General features: G+C 44.2%; 1 long non-coding RNA gene across 8 annotated transcripts in view; it reads left to right on the forward strand.

The window, feature by feature from the left end:
* The window catches only part of LOC125179950 (uncharacterized), a 47,062-nt gene that overhangs the window by 20,132 nt on the left and 8,173 nt on the right, over nucleotides 1–18,757 (forward strand). For 7 of the 8 annotated variants that reach the window (XR_010833932.1, XR_010833933.1, XR_010833930.1 and 4 more), the window contains one exon: nucleotides 57–5,071. This is a non-coding gene — a long non-coding RNA (uncharacterized lncRNA). Of the gene's footprint in view, nucleotides 1–56; nucleotides 5,072–14,743; nucleotides 14,854–18,757 lie in introns of those variants that run through there. The other variant, XR_010833935.1, reaches the window with a different exon arrangement.

The raw sequence follows: 18,757 nt of genomic DNA on the forward strand, positions 1-18,757 counted from the left end.
ATGTTTGCCCATGGCATGCTGCAGTGCAATGTGTAATTTTTTGTGTTATGTCACAGGAATTGCACAGAGACTTAGTGCTGCGTGAACAGTGAGGCCAGGGAGTGAAAACGCTCAATGAAAATCCAGCAGAAGATGATATTTTGTTCAGCTTCTCCAGCGACTGTCATTGCCTGAAACCTAAGAGACACTTTTTTCTGTTTCTGCCTTGCCTGTCTGTCCTTTTTGTCTGTTTCTGACATGTTCTCCCTAATTATTTCTTTATTCCTTTCCTCTTTTTTCATGCTTTTTTTTTTTTTCCAAAAGATCAAGTTCTGTATAAGCACTGCGTTATTTTACCAATGCTCCCTTCCACAGATATCAATCTACTGAGCCAGCAAACTCGTTCTCAGGGAGAAGTCCTCCTCAGACACGACAGGGAAGAGCAGCACTGCTGCAGTGCTTGTAGCCACAGTGAGAGACTGAGAGCTCAGGGATGAAGGACATTAAGTGCATAAAGCACTGAACCACATAATTGTGCCTCACGCAGTGTCTTTTCAGCGGTTTTCTGGATTAGCAGCAAGGAGGTCCTTGGAGCAGGAGCATGCAAAGGGACTGACTGACACTACTGACTGCTACCTACATGGGCCTTTGGCTTTTTCCTAGGCTTTAGCTTCACTGCCCCAACCACCTCTGGGTCCTGCGCAGTTGCTCCTTCAGCCATAACTGCCCTGTGCTCTCCTGGCATGTTCTTCGTTCCCACAGTTGAATTATTTTTTGGTTTTGATAATCCTTCCAGATTAGCTTGGGTCTTTAAGCAATTGCTTTTACCTTTGTCTCCTTGTTAACATTCTCCACACCCTCTTTTTCCTGTGCTCTTGTCTCAGGTCCCATCATGTTTACCTTCAATTGGAAATGGCCTGGGGCTAGGGAGTGTGTGTAATTATGAAATGGATGATTAAATCTCATTACTCTGTAGAAATTACAGTTAATAGTGTTCTTAAGAAGCCAGGAGAATATGTATTGAATCATTGATGATATATGGAAAGGCAAGAATTCTTATATGACGTTCTATCTTTAAGAAATCAGTCTTAAAGCTTGGTTGTTGTCTAAACCCTTGATATGTCCCTTATAATCTTATGCTGCATTTATTCTAGGAACAAAACTCTGTTTGTGGCACATTGCTGCATTGGATTGTTTACCAAGAACACCATGTACTGCTAAAACTGTGATTGAAACAGTAAATTTTAAGTGGCATGGATGGAAAAAATGATGGGATCAAGAGCCCTACCCACAGTCAATTGACATCATCAATCTAAGGCAGCCTTATTTTTCTAAGCTACTATTTCTTTAGTTATCAGCAGGGCAGATGCAGTTGTCTGAGAGAGGAGCATTAAGCAAAAATGTTAGCAACACACTTTGAAGTCTCACAGTGTACTGGGAAAAAAAGCTTGTCCTCATCACAGCTGGTAAGGATTAACAGCAGCAACTTTGCTGTAAAGTACCCTGCACCCACAAGCTTCTATATTTTCTTGGATTTTTTTTAAGAGCTAAATATTTGGAGGAATCATTTGGCACTTAAGCATATGATTAAACCCATTTGTTGTGACACAAGGCCTACTTGCTTTCAACAGAGTAGGTGTGGAGGCATCTCTGTTCCATAGCAGCTCTTGCTCACTGCTTAGGTCCTCCCACCTCCATGCTGCTTTGCTGAGTCCCCATCTTTTCACCTGCATTTCCTCAGCGATGACTGGTCTTCTGAGGCAACTGCAGCTTCCCTGTCTGAGTGCACAACATCGGGATTTGTCCTCTTTGACTTTTGTTTTCCCATGTTACCGAACTTTGGATGACACTGAAGCTTCACCTTTCCTGGTAGCTGGGGCTGACCAGTCTCGGGGAGACAGAAACTGTGGTTGGTCGTTGTGTATCTAAATGGATATCATAATAAGGGCAAGGTAATGGAAGGGTGGGGTTTAGCTAGAATAACGGTGTAATACAAAAAACTCTGGTAAAAAAGAATGTTAACAACAAAAGGGCTTTAGGAACACGTGCAAGGTACTCAGTTACAAAGGGAAATAGATGAGAGCCCACCACCAGCTGTCACATTTTGTAGATCTCCTAATTATTGCTCAAGTTACTGGGCCCCAATTTGCACAAAATAAATAAATAAATAAAACGGTCTTCTCTCCCTCTTTTCTCTGTCTTTTTGGACTGTAACATTAGCATAATGAAAGGAGAAGACAAAGACAAGATTGGGAAATATCAGGTGAAGAGACAGTCCACCTCACATTTCCTCCTGTACTGCCCAACTGAAGAACTGAGGCTTTATTTTAAAATCTCAATGTGTTTCGTGGCTGGGGTGATCCAGCAGGGAAGTATGCTGGGGTGCGTAAGCCCTGCTTGCCCGACCACTCCTGCTGGTCCAGTGACAGGGTGACAGAAAACCTGCAAAAAATGTTCTGTAAGGTATTTGTATAGCCTAGGTATGGTCACAAAGCATGGGTCATGCGGTGAGGCGTTTGAAGTGGGAATATAAGGAATGTAAACATGCAGGAGAAAGAATTATGGCAGGAATTGAACTAAAAGCTTTGATGACAAAGCTCTAGTAAAGGAGGCTGTGGTCAGCTGCTCGTGTTTAATCTCCGGGTGGGGTGGGGCCTTTTAAAAGTTTACAGGATGGTGCTTACAGAAGAGAAAGGGAAGGCAAGCAGCACAAGTGAATGGCAGAAAACTGAACAGTACAGAAATTCAACCCCAGAAGTAAAGTTGCACAGGATCACAGCCTCACTGTGAACATAATATATCTGCCAGGAGTAGAGAGGGAGGAAAGGGCAACCTCAGCATCTGTTTCTCAAAATACTCTGGTTCCACTCATTCTTAGTTTACATAGACTGTAAATAATTTAGCAGAGTAGAGGCTCTTGAAGCTGGGGAAAGAAGAGGCCAAGTTACAAAGTCTCATTAAGATTTCTCCACGGGTATCTCACAAATCTCAGTTTTTTACTTGACTTTCTTATTTCTTATTTCTGTTCTCATTGGGAAATCACATTTTAACTAAAGCCTGCTGCAAAACCAGAAGGAAAAGCTGTGGAAAATAATTTCTTTCTTTCACTGTTTATTTTATCAATATCTGGGGAAATGGGGAAGTTTCAGTTCTGTCCAAACTGAATCACTGGTGTAGAGAAATCTGTAATGGTGATATGCAGACATAGGCGTCTACAGCTACCATGTATGTTTTAGGGAGCTTGGAGTTGTCAATGTATTTTTGCTTGTTTACAGAGGCAGTGAAACAGACAGACTCTTTACCCTACCAATGTTTTATTTGCATGGAGAATTCTTTCCATCATTTATCGGCAGTCCTGGCTATCGGGGGAGGTCCCAGTTGACTGGCGGCTAGCCAATGTGACGCCCATCTATAAGAAGGGCCGCAGGGCAGACCCAGGGATCTATAGGCCTGTCAGTTTGACCTCAGTGCCAGGAAAGCTCATGGAGCAGATTATCTTGAGGGTCATCACGCGGCACTTGCAGGGCAAGCAGGCGATCAGGCCCAGTCAGCATGGGTTTATGAAAGGCAGGTCCTGCTTGACGAACCTGATCTCCTTCTATGACCAAGTGACGCGCTTGGTGGATGAGGGAAAGGCTGTGGATGTGGTTTACCTTGACCTCAGAAAGGCTTTTGACACAGTTCCCCACAACATTCTCCTCAAGAAACTGGCTGCTCGGGGCTTGGACTGGCGTACGCTTCGCTGGGTTAGAAACTGGCTGGGTAGCCGGGCCCAGAGAGTTGTGGTGAATGGAGTCAAATCTGGTTGGAGGCCGGTCACTAGTGGTGTCCCCCGGGGCTCGGTACTGGGGCCGGTCCTCTTTAATATCTTTATCGATGATCTGGATGAGGGCGTCCAGTGCACCCTCAGTAAGTTTGCAGATGACACCAAGCTAAGTGCGTGTGTCGATCTGCTCGAGGGCAGGAAGGCTCTGCAGGAGGATCTGGATAGGCTGGAGCGATGGGCTGAGGTCAACTGTATGAAGTTCAACAAGGCCAAGTGCCGGGTCCTGCACCTGGGGCGCAACAACCCCAAGCAGAGCTACAGGCTGGGAGATGAGTGGCTGGAAAGCTGCCTGGCCGAGAGGGACCTGGGAGTATTGGTTGATAGCTGGCTGAATATGAGCCAGCAGTGTGCTCAGGTGGCCAAGAAGGCCAACAGCATCCTGGCCTGCATAAGAAGCAGTGTGGCCAGCAGGTCTAGGGAAGTGATTGTCCCCTGTACTCGGCTCTGGTGAGGCTGCACCTCGAGTACTGTGTTCAGTTTTGGGCCCCTCGCTACAGGAAGGACATGGACGTGCTCGAGCGAGTCCAGAGAAGGGCGACCAAGCTGGTGAGGGGTCTGGAGAACAAGTCTTACGAGGAGCGGCTGAGGGAGCTGGGCTTGTTCAGCCTGGAGAAGAGGAGGCTCAGGGGCGACCTTATCGCTCTCTACAGTTACCTTAAAGGAGGCTGTAGCGAGGTGGGGGTTGGTCTGTTCTCCTACGTGCCTGGTGACAGGACGAGGGGGAATGGGCGAAAGTTGCGACAGGGGAGTTTTAGGTTGGATGTTAGGAAGTACTTCTTTACCGAAAGGGTTATTAAGCATTGGAACGGGCTGCCCAGGGAGGTGGTGGAGTCACCATCCCTGGAGGTCTTTAAAAGACGTTTAGATGTAGAGCTTAGCGATATGGTTTAGTGGAGTACTTAGTGTTAGGTCGGAGGTTGGACTCGATGATCTTGAGGTCTCTTCCAACCTAGAAATCTGTGATACTGTGATACTGTGATAAGACAACACGGGAAATGTTAGGACTGTGTAATAAATACAGTTTAAATTCCTGTTTTTATTTTATTCTAACAATGCATATAAAAGATGTGGGGTTTGTATTTTTAATCAAATTGTCTGTGAAATGACTCCTTCTACCACACCCGTCAGTATTTCCTTCTGAGCAACATCGGTTTCAAGGCTGAAGATGTTCATGATTCAGTCTCAGCTCTTTTTCTAAAGGGAATACGTGCAAGCATCTCTCCTTGCACGTTGGTCATTATCTTGTAAGTCAGCACAAGAATTCAAGGTACCCAGTTAGAGTTCCTGTATATACTAGTTCGTTAGAAAATGTATATGAATTTTCTAAAAGTAGTAATCCTCCTGGCTTTGCCTTACTTCCCAAAGGCTGTGGTGGGGAATCCAGTCTCCATTTTCTTTCCTGCATTTCCACTTGTGTATTTACTTCTTGTTTGCTTTGCTTCTGCTGTAGTGTCAGGATAACATCCACCCTTGTGTGAGTAGTTCACTTAGGGGATATCATGGCTCCTTCTGCTGGAAAGAGGTTGTGGAGAACAAGATATGGAAATTATATTTGCCTTGCTTTATCTACCCTGATGCTATTTACACCGTCTGCATGACATTTTCAAGGAAGACTGTGCAAAAGCAAAAGAGAAGGCAAACAACCATTAATACGAGGCTGCACCTGGGAAGGGCCTGTGGGATTAATGACTGAGTTATTCATGCTGGCCAACCCCCAGAGAAGTTACCACAGCTTTTATTCCCCAGACCTGAGGAAGACATATGAAAAATACTAATACTAATAGGATATCAAGGAAAACAAGAGAAGAGAGGAGAAGAGGAAAGAGGAAAAGGGAAGGAAAAAGGAGAGGAGAGGGGAGGAAAGGGAAGGGAAGGGAAGGGAAGGGAAGGGAAGGAAAGGAAAGGAAAGGAAAGGAAAGGAAAGGAAAGGAAAGGAAAGGAAAGGAAAGGAAAGGAAAGGAAAGGAAAGGAAAGGAAAGGAAAGGAAAGGAAAGGAAAGGAAAGGAAAGGAAAGGAAAGGAAAGGAAAGGAAAGGAAAGGAAAGGAAAGGAAAGGAAAGGAAAGGAAAGGAAAGGAAAGGAAAGGAAAGGAAAGGAGAAAGAATGATCTAAAAAAAAAAAAACAACAAAAAAACCCACAAACCTAACAACTTGATAATAGGAGAGCAGGAAAACTTCAGGAAGAGCCCCTGTCTTTTCCTTGTTCAGGTAGAAGCAAAGCCAACGAAGGGGCACTGAAAGCTCAGTGCTCTGCAGAGTGTCTCTGATGCTTTGGGAAGGAGGGGGCAATAGGAGAAAGCCAGGCTCAGGAAAATGCTTTCTTTCCTCTGTTTGCTCTTTTCTGTTAGGTCAATAGGCAGTGGAATTGGCTGGCAGGAGATGCTGAAGTGAGGTTAGTTGCGAGCCTCCAGCCTGGGGTGCCTCGGTTAATGGGCAGAGCTCGGCTGCTGTGCGCTGCTGCAAGATTCCCTTACCTCAGGGGCCAGGCCAGGGGGGAGGCTGGCAGCTCTCTGCACGGTGCAAGTTGAAGAAATGAAACATGCTGTCTGAGGGTGCCTTTAACAGGGCAGATGCTCTGCAGTCACGGTAGAGCAATGAGTAGAGGGGCCATTGCACGCTAGCAATGCTGCGTGAAGTGGGGAAAGCAGCAAAGTGGGAGATATTCCCCCGAGAGGCATTGGGTGGCTGGACTGAACTAGGGGAGACCTGATCTTGTGGTGGGAACAGTCCTGCTTCTGTTAGTGTTGGGGAGAATCGAATGGATGTTCTATTAATGTTTCTCAGGTGATGGATCATACGGTATAATTAAATATTATTAAATGTACTTACATTATCAAGTAATCTATGTATACTGGAAACCTAGGGAGTACACTGAACATTTAAAGGAATCGTTGAAGGGGAACCCTGGGAGGGAATAGGTACAACCTGACCTTGGATAAGGGCCTGGAGATGATGAAATGAGTTGAAGCAGAACCAAGGAGCGGAGGGAGCATGCGTCGAGTGAGAAAGGTGAAAGAGTTCAGCGGAGAGGAAGACTCCTTACTTCATCTGGACGACCACCTGGACGACCACCAGAGTGCACCACGCATGTGCAAAGGGGAGGGGAGCTAATTAGAATGAAAAGCGAGGCTGATGTTGCAACCTGTAATGAATATGTATACCTGACGCAATATTGTATGTATAAATAACGGCTGGGAAGTAACGGGACTTGAAGCCAGATTTGGGCACCTGCCCCGGCTTCCAGCGCTGAATAAAGCACCTTCATATAATCACTTGGTGGTTATGTGGTTGCTACGCTAACATTTTGGCGACCCAGATGGGACAGCGTGGGCACTGCTGAGGCGGATCGTGTCTCGGTTTCGCTCCAGCCGGCACCGAGGGATTCTCGGGGAGCAGTCGACCACGACCGACCTCCGCTGCTCACGATGTACCACTGGAGTGGTAAGCAAAGGTGCTTTCAACTTTGGGTATTCGGTACCGATTTGGTTGGGAAAGCCTGCCGGTCAGACGCGGCGAAAGCCACGCTCGGTTGGGCAGGGAGCTCCCGGGGTAAGCCTAGGCGCCGTCCGTTAGACAGAGCGAAAGCTCTGCAGGTTCGGCATTGGTGATTGTATTGGTTTGTGCTGAAGGGTCAGCACCTGGTATTATTGGTATGTAAAAAGCGTGCTGCTGCTGCTCCGGCAGCTTTTGGGAAAGCACGCTGCTGCTCCGGCAGCTTTTGGGAAAGCACGCTGCTGCTCCGGCAGCTTCCGGAAAGTGTGCTGTTGCTGCTCCGGCAGCTTTCGAGAGAGTGTGTTGCTGCTCCGGCAGCTTTTGGGAGAGTGTGTTGCTGCTCCGGCAGCTTTCGGGAGAGTGTGTTGCTGCTCCGGCAGCTTTTGGGAGAGTGTGTTGCTGCTCCGGCAGCTTTCGGGAGAGTGTGTTGCTGCTCCGGCAGCTTTCGAAAGAGTGTGTTGCTGCTCCGGCAGCTTTCGAGAGAGTGTGTTGCTGCTCCGGCAGCTTTTGGGAAAGCACGCTGCTGCTCCGGCAGCTTCCGGAAAGTGTGCTGTTGCTGCTCCGGCAGCTTTCGAGAGAGTGTGTTGCTGCTCCGGCAGCTTTCGGGAGAGTGTGTTGCTGCTCCGGCAGCTTTCGGGAGAGTGTGTTGCTGCTCCGGCAGCTTTCGAAAGAGTGTGTTGCTGCTCCGGCAGCTTTCGAGAGAGTGTGTTGCTGCTCCGGCAGCTTTTGGGAAAGCACGCTGCTGCTCCGGCAGCTTCCGGAAAGTGTGCTGTTGCTGCTCCGGCAGCTTTTGGGAGAGTGTGTTGCTGCTCCGGCAGCTTTCGAGAGAGTGTGTTGCTGCTCCGACAGCTTTCGGGAGAGTGTGTTGCTGCTCCGGCAGCTTTCGGGAGAGTGTGTTGCTGCTCCGGCAGCTTTCGGGAGAGTGTGTTGCTGCTCCGGCAGCTTTCGGGAGAGTGTGTTGCTGCTCCGGCAGCTTTTGGGTCCGTATCATAAGCTCAAAATGAAAAAGATTAAAGAAATTCTGGGAAAAGATGTACCTATCCCGCGGACATCCCCGCTGGGGTGTTTGCTAGCACACTGGAAAGAGGGAGGTTTTGGTCAAGAAATGCGGAAAGGAAAGCTGATTGATTATTGTAATATTTGGTGGCCACAGTATAAACTAGAGGACCAAGAAACTTGGCCTGAGAATGGAACATTGCAATATAATACAATTTTACAATTAATGCTATTTTGTAAGTGGGAAGGAAAATATGATGAACTGCCGTATGTGGAATTATTCTTTTATTTGCGCCGAAAGCCTGAATGGCAGCATGCTTGTGGAATAATGGTGCTTGAAGTTTCAACTGAGGAACGTTGTTGTGCATGTACTAAGGAGGGACGCTGTATACAGCATCAGGCAATAGAGAATAATAAGTATTATGGGAAATAATATAATATAATAATATAATAATGTATATAATAATATAATAATGTATATAATAATATAATAATATAATATAATAATATAATAATGGAAATATTGATCTGGAAGTTGCGCCGTCGGCTCCGCCGGAAGAGCCAGGACAGGGAGGGAAAAGAGAAAAGGAAGATAGCAGTAGTGATGGAGAATCCCCGATTTTAGTCTCCCCGTGTCACATAGGACCCGGCAACAGCGAAGGGCAGGAGAAACTATAAACGAACAGGGAGGGAAAATAATCGCTCTCCTCAGGCGAGGAGTGGGGACAGAAGGACCGGTATATGTCAAGGTGCCTTTTTCAGCTGGGGACTTAATGATATGGAAACAAGCAGCCGGCACCTACAGGGAAAACCCAGAGCCAGGGTAATGAAAATGATAATTAAAACCCAAAATCCCGATTGGGATGATCTCCAGGTGATCCTGGATACTTTGATGGACTCGACAGAAAAAGACATGGTATTGCGGGCAGCCAGAGAGAGAGCCCGAGAAGATATATGAAATGGATTAGTGCTTGGAAATCTAGATCAAAACTTCCCCACTGAGGATCCCCAATGGGATTATAACACAGGGGATGGAATAAGGAGGCTGAAGAGATATCAAGATTGGGTACAAATCGGGGTATAGAATGCCATGCCCCTGACCATAAATTGGTCAAAATTGTATAATGTCAGGCAAGAAAAAGCGGAATCACCTTCCGCCTTTTTAGAGAGATTGAAAGAAACTGCTAAGAAATATACAGATTTAGACGTAGAGACTGAGCAAGCTAAAGCTCAATTAGCACTCATTTTCTTGGGACAAGCCCAAGAGGATATTAGGATGAAATTGCAAAAGTTAGAAGGTGCAGATTTGAGAAATTTGGATAGGCTGTTGGAAATAGCCTGGAAAATCAAAACTAGCCCAGCCAGTAAAAATTGAACTTAAGGAAGGGGCCCGACCGGTACGGATTAAACAGTACCCGTTGAAGCTAGAAGCTAGGCTAGGGATAGTAAAGATTATAGATAAATTTCTTAGCTACCACATTCTGGAGGAATGCAAATCTGAATATAATACCCCAATTTTCCCAGTAAAGAAACCTAATGGGGAATACAGGCTAGTGCAGGACCTTAGGGCAATAAACGAAATAACAAAAGATATTCACCCAGTGGTGGCTAATCCTTATACATTGTTAACATCTGTAAAAGAGAAATATAAGTGGTTTACGGTAATTGATTTAAAAGACGCCTTCTTCTGCATACCCATTGACAAGGAAAGTAGAAAGCTTTTTGCTTTTGAATGGGAAAATCCACGGAACGGACGAAAGATGCAACTAACCTGGACAAGGTTGCCTCAAGGATTCAAGAATAGCCCGACCCTCTTCGGCAGTCAACTAGCTAAAGAAATAGAAGACTGGATTAACCAAGAACAGATTCAGGTACCAAAGGACCGATACTTGCTGCTACAATATGCGGACGATATATTAATAGCTACCGAAGGAGAGTCAGAATGTATTCAGGTAACTATTGATATTTTGAATCAATTGGGACTAAATGGGTACAAGGTTTCTAAACAAAAGGCACAAATCGCGTGCACAACAGTAATTTATTTGGGATGTGAAATTTCTCAAGGACAAAGAAAATTGGGAGTTAACCGAATACAAGCTATTTGTGAAATCCCCGAGCCGCGAAATCTGCATGAACTACGGGCTTTCCTAGGTATGGCCGGGTGGTGTAGACTGTGGGTAATGGACTATGGACTCATAGCAAAGCCCCTCTATGAAACCCAAAAGGCCTGTACATTTACCTGGGGAAAGCCACAACAAGAGGCCTTTAAGAAATTAAAAGAAGCCCTGATAAAGGCGCCTGCCTTGGGCTTGCCGGACTTATCAAAGGACTTTCAGCTGTTTGTGCATGAGAGACAACGATTGGCATTAGGAGTACTGACCCAGCGACTTGGGAGCTGGAAAAGACCTGTGGGGTATTTTTCTAAACAATTGGATGCGGTAAGCGCCGGATGGCCCTCGTGTTTAAGGGCCGTGGCAGCCACAGTCCTTTTAATACAGGAAGCCAGGAAGCTCACATTAGGGAAACGAATTGAAGTGTTCGTGCCACATATGGTGACTACGGTATTGGAGCAAAAGGGGGGCCATTGGCTATCGCCCAGCCGAACGATGAAATATCAAGCTATACTAACTGAGCAAGATGATGTAATCTTAAGAACTACTAACTTATTGAACCCAGCAGTGTTTCTAGGAACAACTGCGGAGGAAGGAGACCTCAGTCATGATTGCGTGGAGATCATCGAACGTACCTATGCCAGCAGAACAGACTTAAAAGATCAGCCTCTGGAGAGACCAGATTGGGAACTTTTCACGGATGGAAGCAGCTTCGTGGAAAATGGGACTCGTTATGCAGGATACGCAGTAACTACATCAAAGGTAGTGATCGAGGCAAATTCCCTACCTCCGGGGACTTCAGCCCAACGAGCAGAAATAGTCGCCCTGACGCGAGCCCTGGAACTAAGCGAGGGTAAGAATGTGAATATTTGGACAGATTCAAAATATGCATTCGGGGTAGTCCACGTACATGGGGCATTATGGAAAGAAAGGGGAATGCTATCCTCATAAGGGACTAATATAAAATATCAGAAAGAAATATTGAAATTAATAACAGCTGTACAGAAACCCCAACAGGTGGCCATAATGCATTGTAAAGCTCATCAAGGAGGGATGTCAGAGATTGCAGAAGGTAACAGATTGGCAGATTTGACGGCCCGGAAGGTCGCGCGTGAAGTACGGAAAGTAATGGCTCTAATTCCATCAAAGGTAGGCCTCTCTTGTTTTAAATTACCTAAAGACCCAAAGTATTCAGCAGAAGATGAGAGACTTGCAAATTTGATGAAGGCCCGGAAGAATCCTGACGGATGGTATGTGACTACGACAGGACAACTCATAGTGCCTCCTATAATAATGCGAGAAATCTTACAAATAAAACATAATGAATGTCACTGGGGTGCAGGAGCAATGGTGACCTATTTGAAACGAGGTGTCATCTCGGTACACATGTTAACAATGGCAAAGTCAGTAATGTCAAAATGTGAGCTTTGCTTAAAGAATAACCCGGTAGCAAGGAAACATGCTGAGATGGGGAGAACTAGAGCTGGAATAGAGCCTGGAGATTACTGGCAAATAGATTTCGTGGAACTGCCTAAAGCAAGAGGTTATAAATACCTATTGGTAGGGGTTGATACTTTTTCAGGATGGCCAGAGGCCCTTCCCTGTCGAACCAACCAAGCTAAAGAAACGGTAAAATGGTTACTACGGGAAATAGTCCCTAGATTTGGTGTACCATTGGGTATTTCTTCAGACAGGGGACCACATTTCATTGCCAATGTGGTTAAGGAGGTTAGTAGGTTACTAGGAATTACCTGGAACTTACATACCCCATGGAGGCCTCAATCTAGTGGTCAAGTAGAAAGGATGAACCAAACTTTAAAAGGACAATTAAGCAAAATCTGTCAGGAGGCTAAGATACAGTGGCCACAGGCCTTACCGATAGCTTTGCTAAGAATTAGAATAAAGCCAGCCAAGAAGTGGGATGTCAGTAAGTCCCTATGAAATCATGTATGGAAAACCTTATGAGTCTCCTGAACCGAACCCGAATATGCATGTTACCGGTAAACAGGATGTATATAATTATGTTTTAATAGTAATGAAAATACTTGCTCTTGGTATGAGTGAAGTATTTTCAAAGGGGGGAAATGTTAGTGTTGGGGAGAATCGAATGGATGTTCTATTAATGTTTCTCAGGTGATGGATCATACGGTATAATTAAATATTATTAAATGTACTTACATTATCAAGTAATCTATGTATACTGGAAACCTAGGGAGTACACTGAACATTTAAAGGAATCGTTGAAGGGGAACCCTGGGAGGGAATAGGTACAACCTGACCTTGGATAAGGGCCTGGAGATGATGAAATGAGTTGAAGCAGAACCAAGGAGCGGAGGGAGCATGCGTCGAGTGAGAAAGGTGAAAGAGTTCAGCGGAGAGGAAGACTCCTTACTTCATCTGGACGACCACCTGGACGACCACCAGAGTGCACCACGCATGTGCAAAGGGGAGGGGAGCTAATTAGAATGAAAAGCGAGGCTGATGTTGCAACCTGTAATGAATATGTATACCTGACGCAATATTGTATGTATAAATAACGGCTGGGAAGTAACGGGACTTGAAGCCAGATTTGGGCACCTGCCCCGGCTTCCAGCGCTGAATAAAGCACCTTCATATAATCACTTGGTGGTTATGTGGTTGCTACGCTAACACTTCCAGCAGGATGCTGGACCCGCTCCCTGCAGCTGTGCCCTTCCACCCTGTTCTGCCCTGCCCCGGGGCTGGGTGCAGACCCGTACGGCTGTTCAGACATCTCTGTATACGGCAGCTCCGTGTGAGTCTTTTGGCCAGCATTAGCTAGAGAGGAATAATCTTTCTCCCAGGGCAGAGCATCTGCATTTGGCTACATGCAAAGCTCAGTGAGAAGCTGTAAAACTGATGTATTGTCTGGGGAATTGGAGCAGCAGTTAGCCTCTGTGGGCAATGCCTGTGCTGGCCACTTTCTTCTTTCTTTGGTACTTATGGAAGAGAAGGAAATATATTTAGTTCCTGCTGCTGCAATCCATTAACTGCCTTCCATTTCACAGCGGGTGCTATCTTCCTCGGGGGAAAGAGATGCAATAAACATGCTTCGAATAATGAAAACTCTCTGCCCCATTAATGGCTTTTTGAGTTATGCCTTTAGGGAGAGATTTTCAAAGGTACTGCGTGAGGTCTGCTTTCTCCCTCTCCTTTAGAAATCTTTCTTTCTTACTGTACAGACTCCAGGAGTCTCTGGTCACGAGGCACAAATCATGACAGAGCTGTGGCTTTGGCCAGCTTTCCCCTCAGATAACCAGGCTGCAATGTCCAAACAAGTGAGTTACTGGTGGACACCACCTTGAGTTACTCCTTGCTTGTTTACACCAGACCAAACACACAGTGGATGCAAAACCTTTCCCATGGGGAGCGTGTCATTCTCCATTCTGTACAGGTATTTTTTCTTCTCCAGGGGACAGACAGCCATCCAACTGCTCCAGAGGATAGAGGATGTAATAGGTGAGGGATTCAATGAGATACATTTTTATTCTTGTCTCTGAAACAAGGAAAAGTATCGGAGTAATTATAATAGGAAATTGTGATTTTTGGACCTCCTCCTAGCTGAGTGAGTTGTGACTACCTGCAGAATTTCAAGGCGTATGCTACGTACCTGGTACATTATGGGTGCATGTCTCTATATTTGCTGGATTTACTCTAGATTGGTGGCTCCCACTGACTCTAGCACTACTAGACATGCAGAGCTAGGGTAGAAATTCAAAACACAAAGCACCTGGTATACAGAGCTGTTCCCAGAAATGCATATCTACTTCTATGTGAAAGATGTTGTACTTCGTGGTTGTTACATGGCTACCATGTAGATATCAAGCTATATAGATAGTAGTAATCTATACCAAATATTCAAATAATAATTATCTAGCTTTGTGAACCTTATCTGAAGACCGTTACACAAATGCAAAGCATACCTTTCAGCAGATTATTTGTTTTCAGTGCTTTTTTACCTGCAGTTTATATTTCATGAGTCTGACTCACCTTTTCCACAGTAGGCAAAATGTACTTACTGGCCTCTCTCAAAAACAAATTTCCTGTGTGGTAGGAGGGACTCGTTCATGCTCTTCAGGAAGAACAGCCCCTACAAATAGGTACCTTATAAGAAAACGGAATGTACAGGATGTGCTCTGAAGAGCACAGAGTCAGCACCCAAACAATAAAAAGTCAGTCCAACAATGACACTTCATTTGTCTGTGCTATGTAATAAAAGAATGTACACCAAGTTATACAATTTCCTTTAGGCTACTTTAGCTGTAAGTTGTATGCCACAATGAAGTCAAGTTAACGTGCTTTTATCTGGTTATGTTGCACAGGGAGAGAGTATCCCCTTCCTTACTGGACTAACAGTAGTTAAGGAGCGATTTAAAACACTTCTCCAGCCTTCCTGGCTCCCATCGTGAAGCATGATCCTGCAGACATTTAGGTAAGGAATTTTACTCATACGAATAAGATCTTTGAAGTTATTCAAATGCATAACTGTTTGCAGAAATTGGCCTGTAGTTTTCTTAATCATTGTTGGAGTTTGAGACAGATACTTCAGGTCAAAACTCTACTTTCCTTGGTCTTAACTTGGACCTAATTTCTGACTTCTCCTTGTTCCTAAATACAGGTTCAAAGCCCAGTTCGATAATTCTGGTTGGTTTATTTATGTTTCCTAAATGTTTATTTCCCTTACATTGAATTAGACTGTAGAATATATTGCCATTTTAAAGATTTTACATAACAGTACATAACCAGGTGGCCAAGCAAAACATTTGGATTACTCTTCTGCCCACAAGAATGTCTACATGAAGCAATGTGAAATTACTTGCACATCTGAAAGAGGTACTAGTTTAATATTCAGTGCTAACAAATAAAGATGGGGCTTATGGATTTGGAAATGCTGTGAGTGGCACTGCACTGTGCCAGGGACCATGCACCTTGGGGACAAAGAGATGTTTTCCAGGTGACTGCAACCTGATCCCCTGCACTTTGTGCTGAGCTGAGCAGGGGAAGATGGGAAAGCAAGGTGAGCTTGGGGAGACTGGAAAGAAACAGAAGCTGCAAGAGCAAAATATGCTGGTGATGAATACTGATAAAAGCTAATGGCCATGACGACTTAAAGACCACAATATGGCTAGTTTCACTGAGCTAACTAACATATGGCGCATCCTTTTCAAGTGTAATTACTGACAGATCTGGGACATATGTGGGATATTTCTGTGGTAGGTATGTTTAAATGGAATCAGGCTTATGTTTTTGGTATCAAATGTGACGTGGGTTTTCATTTATGGTAGCACTTTGCTAGGAAACTTTTCATTGTAATGATGGACTATAATTACCATATTATTTGCATTCATTACCACCTATAATAATAGAAGGTATTGCAGTCAAGTGTAGGACTATTACATTTTTAAAATTTGTGCTAGATATTGAATGACATTACCTGTAAAATACTGTGAGTTTGCTTCATAACAGGATAATAGAGGGTTTTGGTTCTTTGGATGTCGTTTCATGTTAGGCTGTCTCTGGCTTCCTGCTGTTCCCATCCAACTAAAGTCTTTCTCCAGATATGATGAAAGATGTGACTTAATACTTTGGCCAGCCTATAGTCTTTCCTGACAGGAAGAAAGCAAAAGTCCAGTTGTCTTCCTGTCTACGTTTTGACCTAGGCACACTCCATTTTAATCCCCTTACAGAAGACCATTGCTCTGGATACGAATGAGGAATGTGGCACAGTACCTGTGCCTTCTGAGTTCTCTGATACTGGCAGCTCCTCTAAAGACCCAGTCTCATGTGAATGAAGGAATGGCAGCACCAAGCCAGGGAAAGATGCAAAAGGGAGGGGGTAAAAAGAAAAAGAGTGGTGCAGCAGAGTAGTTAGACTAAAATCCCCTGCTCCAATTTGTTTCTTGTTTTTCTGTTTTAATTCTCTTTTTGCCTTTCTTCTTTCCCGCTCACACTTACGATCTTTGCAAGACGGCTTGCTCAGAAAACTGTCCTTCAAAGTGCACTATTTCCCCTGCATTGTACTAGTGGTCAGCCTCGTGGGCTGATGCTACAGCTGCAGACGTCTGGCCCCAGAAAGACTGCTTATGGAAATCTGTGGCATGTCTGCTTTTATCTTTCTATGGAATCAGTTTTGTTTATAGTGGCAAAGAATGTGACTCTGCTGGGCATAAGGATGTGCTTTTTAAAGTAGTACTCCTCATTTTTTTAAAAAATCAGTGTATATGTAGGCTCACGCTTGCTTTTTAAAGGCAAAGAGACCTGACTCTTGGTGTCAACCAGTGAAAACAGAACAGCTGTATGCATCTATAGCTGATGTGAATAAAATGATAACCAGCCTCCTGCTATGAATCCTGCGTGTGAACACTCTGCAGGAACACACCCCTCTGTCTGCTCTGCAGATACACAAAAGTCACTTTGGAAAATAATTCAGATATATAAAACTGTGATAGCTACAGAAAGTAAGTACCCCATTAAGGCCTAGTTTAAGTGGTTACATTTAACAACTTGGTACTGTTTCCTTGTTTTCCTGAACCCACCCATGGGGGTTCTGAACTGAGCCGTGAGGATTTTACTACATTTTAATTGTGGATTTTATAATATCCAGTAAAACCACTGCCCATATCAACACTTTAGAGTTTCCCCTTTTTTATAGGTCTGATTTTTTTCAGTTGTCTGGGATTGCCTTCTCTTCAGTTTTGTTTTCTTTTAATTTTTTTTCTCCTTTTGATGGCAGGTGTTTTTAATCAGTTGTGGAAAGGCAGCTTTATTTGAAGGCTAGAGCACAGGGGGATAGACATCAAAGAGCAAAGACTAAGGTACAAATCTATTTATCTCTAACCAGATGTATAAAATAGGGACCTATTGTTACAATCTTAAATCCACGTAGTAATACTTCCACATGCTAAAATTGAACCCTACCTCAATTACCAGGTGCAGAAATTGACCATAATGATACATTTTGCTTAGATAAAGCACGTCAATTATATTTAAAATAGCTTGATGGGATTTCCAATTATTAGTAATTAATGCAAAAATTATAGCAGATGTCAGGGAAGTCTGTGAATACCCAAAATACATAAGTGGAAACAACATTAAAAAAAAAAAGTACCTGCCTGTTCCATAACTCATTAGCTCAGTGCTAAAAGCACTGATTAATTTATTGCTGGATCACACCCCATTTCCTTTATGATGCTGCTGTCAGTGAGCTGCCTGTGATAGCTCTTCCCACGCACACTGTGATCTCTCTGAACACTTCTGCTGAGAAGCTGTTTCCTTTTTCCAAGAGGAGTTTGCTTCTGATTTTTCTTTGTTTAAACCCGATGCTCTTGTAATTAATGTTTATATAACATACTCAGAAGAAAATAACAATGGGCTCAGACCTTCTGTGAATTATTTAGTTGATTAGCTTTATAATTAATGGAATTAACTCTGCAGATTTTTTTTTCCTTAATCTAATCTAGAAATTTGGATATGAGGAACAGCATACTTAGAATAAAACAAAGTGAGTAGAGAAGGAACAGCAGCCATTTCACACCTTGTTTATCTGCCTAGCAGTGCAATGGGCATGTGAATCAAGGAGATGTAGTTTACAGTCTAGTACCAGTAGTCAGGGGAAAGTACTCTGTTTTAAATTTATGTCATCTATTGAATGATACCAAATCATTTGAAATAGACCAAATTCTGGCTGAGACCTAAGGTGCCACAGAAGTGTGCTTGCTTAGAAGTAGAGGGAGAGTAACTTCCGAAAGTGACTTTAGCATAAGCCTTGTCTTAAATTGACAGCAGATCTGATGCAACTCCTAGGCTCTGGTACAGTAATCTGAGGCTTGCTTTATGTTAGGAAACCTGGCATTGCCAGGAAGATATTCTAGCGGTGAGGAATTCATCTGATTGCAGAAATACTTCCTAGCTGCTTTTTCTAGATTAGCTCTTCAGGAAAAATGTAGCAGGAGGTTCTGGTGGCATGCTGGGGCTCCAGCACATTGTAGGGAGTTGCACAGGCACTCTTTAGCAACACCAAAGCTTCTGTGTCCCATTGGTGTTATCACAGCATTCTCTCTGGGGCCAAAACTCTGACCCACGGATTTTATCCATGTCAACTAGATTTGGAGTAATTCAACTGACTTCAGTGATATTCCTGCTGCTTCTAACAGAGCAGCCAAAAGCAGGCTCTGGCTATGCCTGTCTCACACAAGGTAAAACATACAAATGTCTTTTCTCACACTGGTGGAAATAAGTAGAAATACTTCTTACTTGTACAGAGAAAAAGAAAATCTGTACCTGCCAAGCCCATGCTACATTTCTGTGTAACTGCCTAACAATATTTCTCCTCTGCA

Source organism: Anser cygnoides, chromosome 10 (assembly GCF_040182565.1).
Source record: "Anser cygnoides isolate HZ-2024a breed goose chromosome 10, Taihu_goose_T2T_genome, whole genome shotgun sequence".
Classification (NCBI taxonomy): Eukaryota; Metazoa; Chordata; class Aves; order Anseriformes; family Anatidae; genus Anser; species Anser cygnoides.